We start from the raw sequence: 7,232 nt of genomic DNA, 5'->3' as shown, positions 1-7,232 counted from the left end.
GTCATACCTTAAAATCATCACAGACCCATCGCTTGACCCCAGGCTACAGTCAGCCTACAGAACCAACAGACCTGTGGACGATGCAGTTAACACTGGACTCCATTTCTTGCTCTGACACTTGGAGTGCCCTGAGACATATGTTAGAATTTTGTTTGTGGACTTTAGCTTTGCATTTAATACTATTCTATCGGAGCTAATGCAGACTGAACTCTCACAACTGTCCGTGCCTGATCCAAAATAACATGTTATAACCACAATGGCCCAGATTTACGACAAGGCCAGACTGCAATACATCATCCGCTCAGCAGAGCGAATAATTGGCAGTAACCTGCCTACCCTCCAGACACTGTACATCACCAGAACCAGGAAACGGGCATACAAAATCTTTGAGGACCCATCTCACCCTGCTCACCACATCTTTCAAGCCTTACCCTCCAGGAGAAGACTCATGGCAATCAGAACCAAGACCACAAGACCGACGCCAAGAGCTTCTCCCCTCAGGTAGTCTCTCTCATTAACCAAGCCAGTCTCTGACTGGACGTTCAATTAATCGTCAGCTGCAGTGAAATATCCACCAGCATAACCAGTGAACAACTGATAAACTTCCTCTATGATTATATTCTGCACTCTTGCACATTATGCACACATACTGCAAACTCTGTATACATATTGCACTCTTGCACATATAGTTGACTTGGCTGCTACTTAATAACGGCACCATTTAAGAGCCCTTTAAATTATTATACCATTTATATAGTTTATATTCATACTACAATGATTACTATGTACACACACATATATAAATATCATAATACCATCATTACTGCCATTAATAAACTTAATTATCATATAATTATCATATTACCCAATTGCCAGTCTATTGTTTATTACCTTTCTGCATATGTCTTTGCTAAATGTGGTATGTTCTTTGTAATGTCATATAAAAGCACCACCAAGGCAAATTCCTTGTATGGAAACATATCTGGATTCTGATTCTACATCCTTCATCAGGACTAGAAAACTTCCATCCAGCGTTGCATTTCATTTTGACGCTGTCGTTTTTGAAACACTTTTCTGTGATCTAGTTCTTGTTTTGGTCGCCGACTATCATCCAACAAAAGGTTAATTTTAGCTCTCCTAATCTGACATAAACCACACTCACAAACACTTTCGGGTTACTGTGTCACCGGGAAGGGATGGACTCCGGTTGGGATGGGTTTCCAGCATTTCCTATCCTGGCTGTTCTCTTTAGGGACAAACACAAGAATGGAGTCTAGTGATCACACCGGAAGCTGACTTACCTGAACGGAGATGTATGGAGCAGACTCTCATATGCGCGGGGATGCTCTGGAATGCAAGGTCTTTACGCCCCACCGCTGGAAGCTACGCCATCCGACGCCATTTCGTCAACTCTTCCACTTTTGCTCCTTCCTGTCTTTTCCAATCTGGAAAGGAGAAGAAACGTATACCGGTCCTGAAGACCGAAGAGAGACCCGAGTCGATATGGGGCCGCCACTTAGCGGGTCGCCGTTAGCCGGGCCTCCGTGCCCCCCCCACTCGGAGTAGAATGCCCAGGGATGTCGCAGCCGCCAGCCTCGGGGCCCAGACTCCTCCCTGTCCTCCTGTCCTCTCAAAAAACAGCAATCATTTAAACAAACATGAGGGAAAATTCAAAAGGCAAAGATGACGTCATTCCTTACCTCAGCACAGCTGCCCACCGCACAAACGACAGCGTGTCACCTTCCTTTAAAAAAAAAAAAAAAGAGAAAAACAGCAGGAAACGGGGGCTGTGCACGGACAGGGCCCCTCCCTCACAGCACATGCAGCTAATTAGCTGGCCATCCAGAGGCACTCAGTCTATTAGTCACCCACTCAGTCAGTTCTGCCTTTCAACAACAGGGGGCAGTAGAGGTGCACCATTCCCGGAAGCACTGCAATACCGGGTCGATGCGTGGAGCGGACGGGACAAGCCCCACTTCCGGCTCCCTGTTCCAAAAATCCATCTAATAAAAGGCTTCTCGGCCTTTTGGCTAAGATCAAGTGTAGTATCAGTTTAATATCTGATACGTCCCCCATGGAGGGGACCACATATTAAACGGACTGACTCAGACTGACTGACTGAGTGGGTGACTGAGTGAGACAGGGTCTGCTTATCGAACCGGAGCACCTGAAGTAAAATGGTGAAAAACAGAAATTATTCATATTAATTTTCGGGGCGTGAGATACCCCCTTGCTGATGAGGTGATTACAGAAACGTATCATGACTGTGCAAAAGGGAATAAGGCACCTTTCATCCTGATTTTTTTTAAGTTTAAACACATGTGTGCTTCATATGTAACCGTGATACACGCGGAGCCCAGAGAAATTTGGTTTCCTACACACATGCAATAAGGTCTTTAATTGGGCAGAGTCCATGCCTTCTTCCTTTTTATTGGTTCCCCAGCATGTTGGGGAGCAAGGGACCCCACAATGACGATTGTCTGTACTTGTATCGACACTGATGTCTCCTAGCACCTTGCCCTGACCTCACCTGCATCATCTTATATATTTCCAGGGCCGGACTCTCAGCAGTTGGAGGGTAACACAAATACAAGCAAACATAACAAGTACACATCAGCTATAGGTTTGTGAGGTTAACCGCTATTGCTTCGATGTGTCATGATGATGGACATTCCTGTAGGCTGTAAACTCCTTGGTGATAGATGAGGTACCAGGGCAGGAAGGAGCCAGGGAGAGACTGAGGGCTAAAAGACAGTGAAGGAGAATTAAGAGTTCTTTGATGCTGAAAATTTTGGGTATGGGTTTGATTGGGTATTGGCCAAGTTGACTTCTGAGTAAGGAGTGGATCCTTTGCATGGCTTCTTGGGGTATTTCCTGCATTCTGCAGGCCATCCTGCACCTGGTGGTCGTCCTCTTTTTCCCTTCCGGTGTTTCGTGTCTGTTTCTCATCCCAAACCTGGGGCTCCTCTTCAAGTTCATACCCATACGTATCAGTGGTTCTCTGCATGACGTCTTCTACAATCTACCTGTCTCTTCCTCTCTTCTCTTCCACATGATTAACTCTTCTTTCATTTCATGGGTCGATAAATTTGGTGCATGAGTACAAATATCAATGCGCTATTTTGCCGTCCTCTGCAGAGCCAGGATCAGCATATAATCTTGCCTGTGTGGTTTTATGAAGCTTTGAGTATAAATAAACATATATTTTTATTATTAACAACTGAACATCCATAATTGCCATGGAATTGCCATTTTGAGGTAAATTTGTAGTTTATTTGTAGTTCATTTTTGCTGGAAGGACCTTAAAACATTTAAATTCTATATGGAAAATGATCACTGCACACATCCAGTTGAAGCCCTTTCTGAAATTAGTCTGTTGCTGCCTTTCAGGTCCCCAAGCTGACGACAATGTCCCTAGGCGCCCTGGCCACCGCATAGTGGCGCCCCCCGGTGGCCGTTCCAACATCACCAGCCTTGGCTGAGCTATTGTCCTGTGTGTGTGTGTGTGTGTGTGTGTGTGTGTGTGGGGGGGGGGGGGGGGGGGGGGTTGACCTTTGAGTGACAGATCAGTGAGGAGAGTTGTGGGGTTCTTTTCTGTCTGTGCCCAGTTTTGTTTCACCGGCCAACTTTCCCAGTGTTTGAAAAAAAAAAAGTATCCTTCCATCCAGCTGACAGGATGTGGTGACTGTAGTGTTGTTATTTTTGTGTTTTGGGGATTTAACACGATCACATGTCTGTCCTATAACTAATGCAAGCATGGTGCTTCAATGGCCTCGCCCCCCCCTTTAGTGAACACAAACTAAAGTATATGAGTATTGTTTTGTAAATGGGCATGGTATTGTTGCACATCCTGAGTCTGATTGAATAGTTGGTTAGTTGCATGTAGATACACATATTTGACATCGATAAGTATTATTCGAATTTTACGTTGTCAGTACACGCCAGAGTTGATCACTTGCTTCCCACTGTGCAGCAGTGAACTTAAACGGGTTTACATTCACAAAATATAATGGGGGTCAGGAGATGGACCATGGCTGAGATCACCGTCGAGTCAGGTAGCAAAAATCACCAACTGTGACAGCAGCCCAGCAGCAGTGGCCAACATCATGCTGGGTCCTCGTTTAGGGTGGCCAGCAACATGCCTATCTGCCATATATGACAAACCACAAGATGGCACTGCTTGTGCATGCCTTTTGAAATGAACTGGAATGCCGCTAGCAGGCACGCAAGTTACTTCACAAGTTCTAGAGCACAGCAATGCGTTTTGACTTTCTGTTAGCTATGTACGCAGTGATGGACATAACTGGTTCACAAGTACGCATTAACCTTTAAAAGCGATACATGCAGCAATCGGTTGTACATTTTTTATGTGCATTTGCGCCAATACGACAACAAATTACCGTGCATTTTAACCTCTATTTTCCTTACTTCTTTATTTTACGTTTTCTCTGTTTCATTTCAGTCAGTCTAACATATTGGTACATGTTTATATCACTCTCTACGTGTAAAGGGAGCAGACACAGGAAAAATGTACTGAAGACCCTTGAAATGATATTTATTCCTGATGTGAAATTGCTGTTTTTGTTTTAGATTCCAAATTTAACCTTTTATTTAATTTATCCCTTTTTCCCAAATAAAACGATGCATTTAGTTATAATCTATATTATTTTGATTTGGGGTCAGAAGTTCCAAAATCACCAGGTAAGTTAATTGATTTTATGTGTTTTAACTCCTAGACAGATATAAATGAAAACTCTATTTTTAAATAATTTATTGTCTTTTTTTTTTTATTATTATTAAAAATTGGATCCCTCATGGACCAAGACTTCAAGGGCATTTGTACAATTCACCTGTAACTGGATCTGCAGTCTTTTTCTCCCCACACCCTCTGCTTGTTCCCTTCTTCTCTTTCTGTCTTCACTCCAGGAGAGCTCCTCAGACATCTCCAGCCTGTAATTCCTGGGAAATGCCACCTGCCACTCACCCTTGGAGGCGTAGCCCATTCTCAGGATCTCATACGTCACCATTCATCACAGAGTCACAACGCCTGCAAACATCTGAATAAAAGCAAGAGCCCGTTTTTTGAAACTTACACATTAAATTTTCCTCTCTTTACCATTTTATTCTTTTAAGCTTCATTCTGTTTAATTACATTTAGTATGGATTAAGGCACAGGCGGCCCGGAGGACATGGAGTGGGACCCTCCAGTTCTTGCCCTGAGTCCCAGTCCGTGGTGTCAGCCCCGTGACCAGAGTTTCCCCAGCCGAGGAGGTTATCGCCGTGACAACGGCAGGGTCAACGGAAAACTGGTCGGGGGTTCGGCTCCAGGAGGAAAGATCTGGGGTATGCTACCCAGACTTACCGCCTGACCCCAGCTCGGTCCAAGGGGGTCTTTTCGGGGGACCCCATCCATTGGTTCCCAAAAGGAACCACCTGCGGTTTCCTCCGGCACTGGTACTGGCCTGTGCTTTTGTTCTGCAGGGTCCACGGTGTGGTCCAGTTCCTGTCCTGCCTGCTCCTCGATGCCCTCCGGCTCTGCCGACCCCTCGCCGTCTACCGATGCTGTTCTTCCCTCGGCTGGCGCAGACGAGAGGAGCTCGTCCTTCTACAGGCCCAGACAGGACTCCGAAGGCCCCCCTGGCCGCGACCCTTCTGCGGTACCTCGGAGCTTGATCTGTAGTCTTGCTTCCCCGTGGCTCTCCCTGGTTTCACCTCTTAGCCCGATTTCACTCTTCCAGCCCCCACTCCAGTCACTCTTGCTTCCCACTTTAGGTTCCCCCTGGCTCCCTCTCCTGGCCCTATTCTTGTTGCACATTGTTTGTCTGGTTGTGTCCTGCCCTGTCTGTCCTGTGCCACCTTTGGTCCTTTTGGTGCCCAATCCCTCCCTTTGTCTCCTTCTTCTGTTTCCTTTGTTGCCACTTGCCCACTGACACCCGCTGTTTGTCTTTTGGTCCCTAGTCTGCATCCCTGTCGGGTTACCTGGCCTGTCATGAGTTGTGTCCTGGTGGTTTGTCTCCCCTGCTGTCCTTGGTTTTGCCCTGGTCTGTGTGTCCCCTTAATGATACCTTTGCACCAGGAGGGCACAGGATTGGGGGGTGGGGGGGTGTTACTGTCATGGTCTGCCCGTCCTGTCAACCTTACTCTCCAGTTCTCCTCCCTGACGCGGCCCTAATGAGCCACGCTTGGTCTTTATTAGTCTTACCTCATGTTCCTGTCCTTCTGTCAGTCACTACCAGCTGCCTTGTGTTTTCCCATTCCTTAGTTTGGTAAAGTGCCCAGGCCAATGTTCTCCAGTTCTGTCCTTGTCTGTTTGCGTCTCTGTGCCCAAGCCTGCCTGCCAGAAAAGCTCCCCGCAAAGGGGGTTCTGCCCTACAGCTTGCATTCGGGTCCTACTTCCCACCGGTCATGTGACAGAGGAATACAAGGTTAGTGCCAGGCAGAAATTAATAGCCTATCTTTGATTTTGCATTCATTTGGTAACTTGTTGAAGTTATCTGATAGTTCTCTCGATTCCAAAGACATATGATTCTTGTGTGCGCATTATGCATATCCAAAGTTAACGCATGTTGTGTTTATCTTACGCCGTACATGACTCATTGTCGTTATGGACAGTAAGCACTTTATGTCAGTTATCCATTGCTCCTTTTTGTTATGCTATACAGCCGCTTTATACATGTGGAGACTTATATGCACACACATTTTTCACATTCCACTAGTTTCACACATTTTACTGTCATCGTACTTCTCTTCTGATGCCATTTTATTTATTTGTTTGTTTATTTGTAACCTGGTAACTGCACACTGAATCTTCTTATATTTGTACAATGACACCAAATCTTATTTGGTAATCATGAATTACCAAAACCTTAAATACACAAGGATAGACTCAATTATTGCTGAAAAAATCTACGCAGAGATATAAAAATGTAATATTCTCATCAAAATCACATGCACAGCAAAAAATGTAGGCAGTAACTATATACTGCTCTTCCAAAAAAACAACCTTTAGGTTCAAAACAACATCCATCGAGAAAAGAAATATATCCTCCTTGTATCGACAGGAATACTTTATCTGCATTGTAAAATAGCATAAATAATTTATGACAAAACAAAAAGCTTTTAAATTTACTGTACATGATTGTTAGCAAAATCAGAAATGTCAGTGTGGTAAGATCATGTACTTTATATAGTCAGTCAGTCAGTCAGTTCTGCCTTTCAACAACAGGGGGCAG

At 45.0% G+C, this 7,232-nt stretch overlaps 2 pseudogenes; one reads left to right on the top strand and one right to left on the bottom strand.

Moving 5' to 3' along the window:
- Nucleotides 1-1,906: 1,906 nt before the first annotated feature.
- LOC140582499 (U2 spliceosomal RNA) lies at nucleotides 1,907-2,044 on the bottom strand (annotated as a pseudogene).
- Nucleotides 2,011-2,116, top strand: LOC140582488 (U2 spliceosomal RNA; annotated as a pseudogene).
- The last annotated feature ends 5,116 nt before the right edge of the window (nucleotides 2,117-7,232 follow it).

Source organism: Paramormyrops kingsleyae, chromosome 24, assembly GCF_048594095.1.
Source record: "Paramormyrops kingsleyae isolate MSU_618 chromosome 24, PKINGS_0.4, whole genome shotgun sequence".
In the NCBI taxonomy this organism is placed as follows: Eukaryota; Metazoa; Chordata; class Actinopteri; order Osteoglossiformes; family Mormyridae; genus Paramormyrops; species Paramormyrops kingsleyae.
This window is presented reverse-complemented; position numbering and strand designations above follow the sequence as displayed.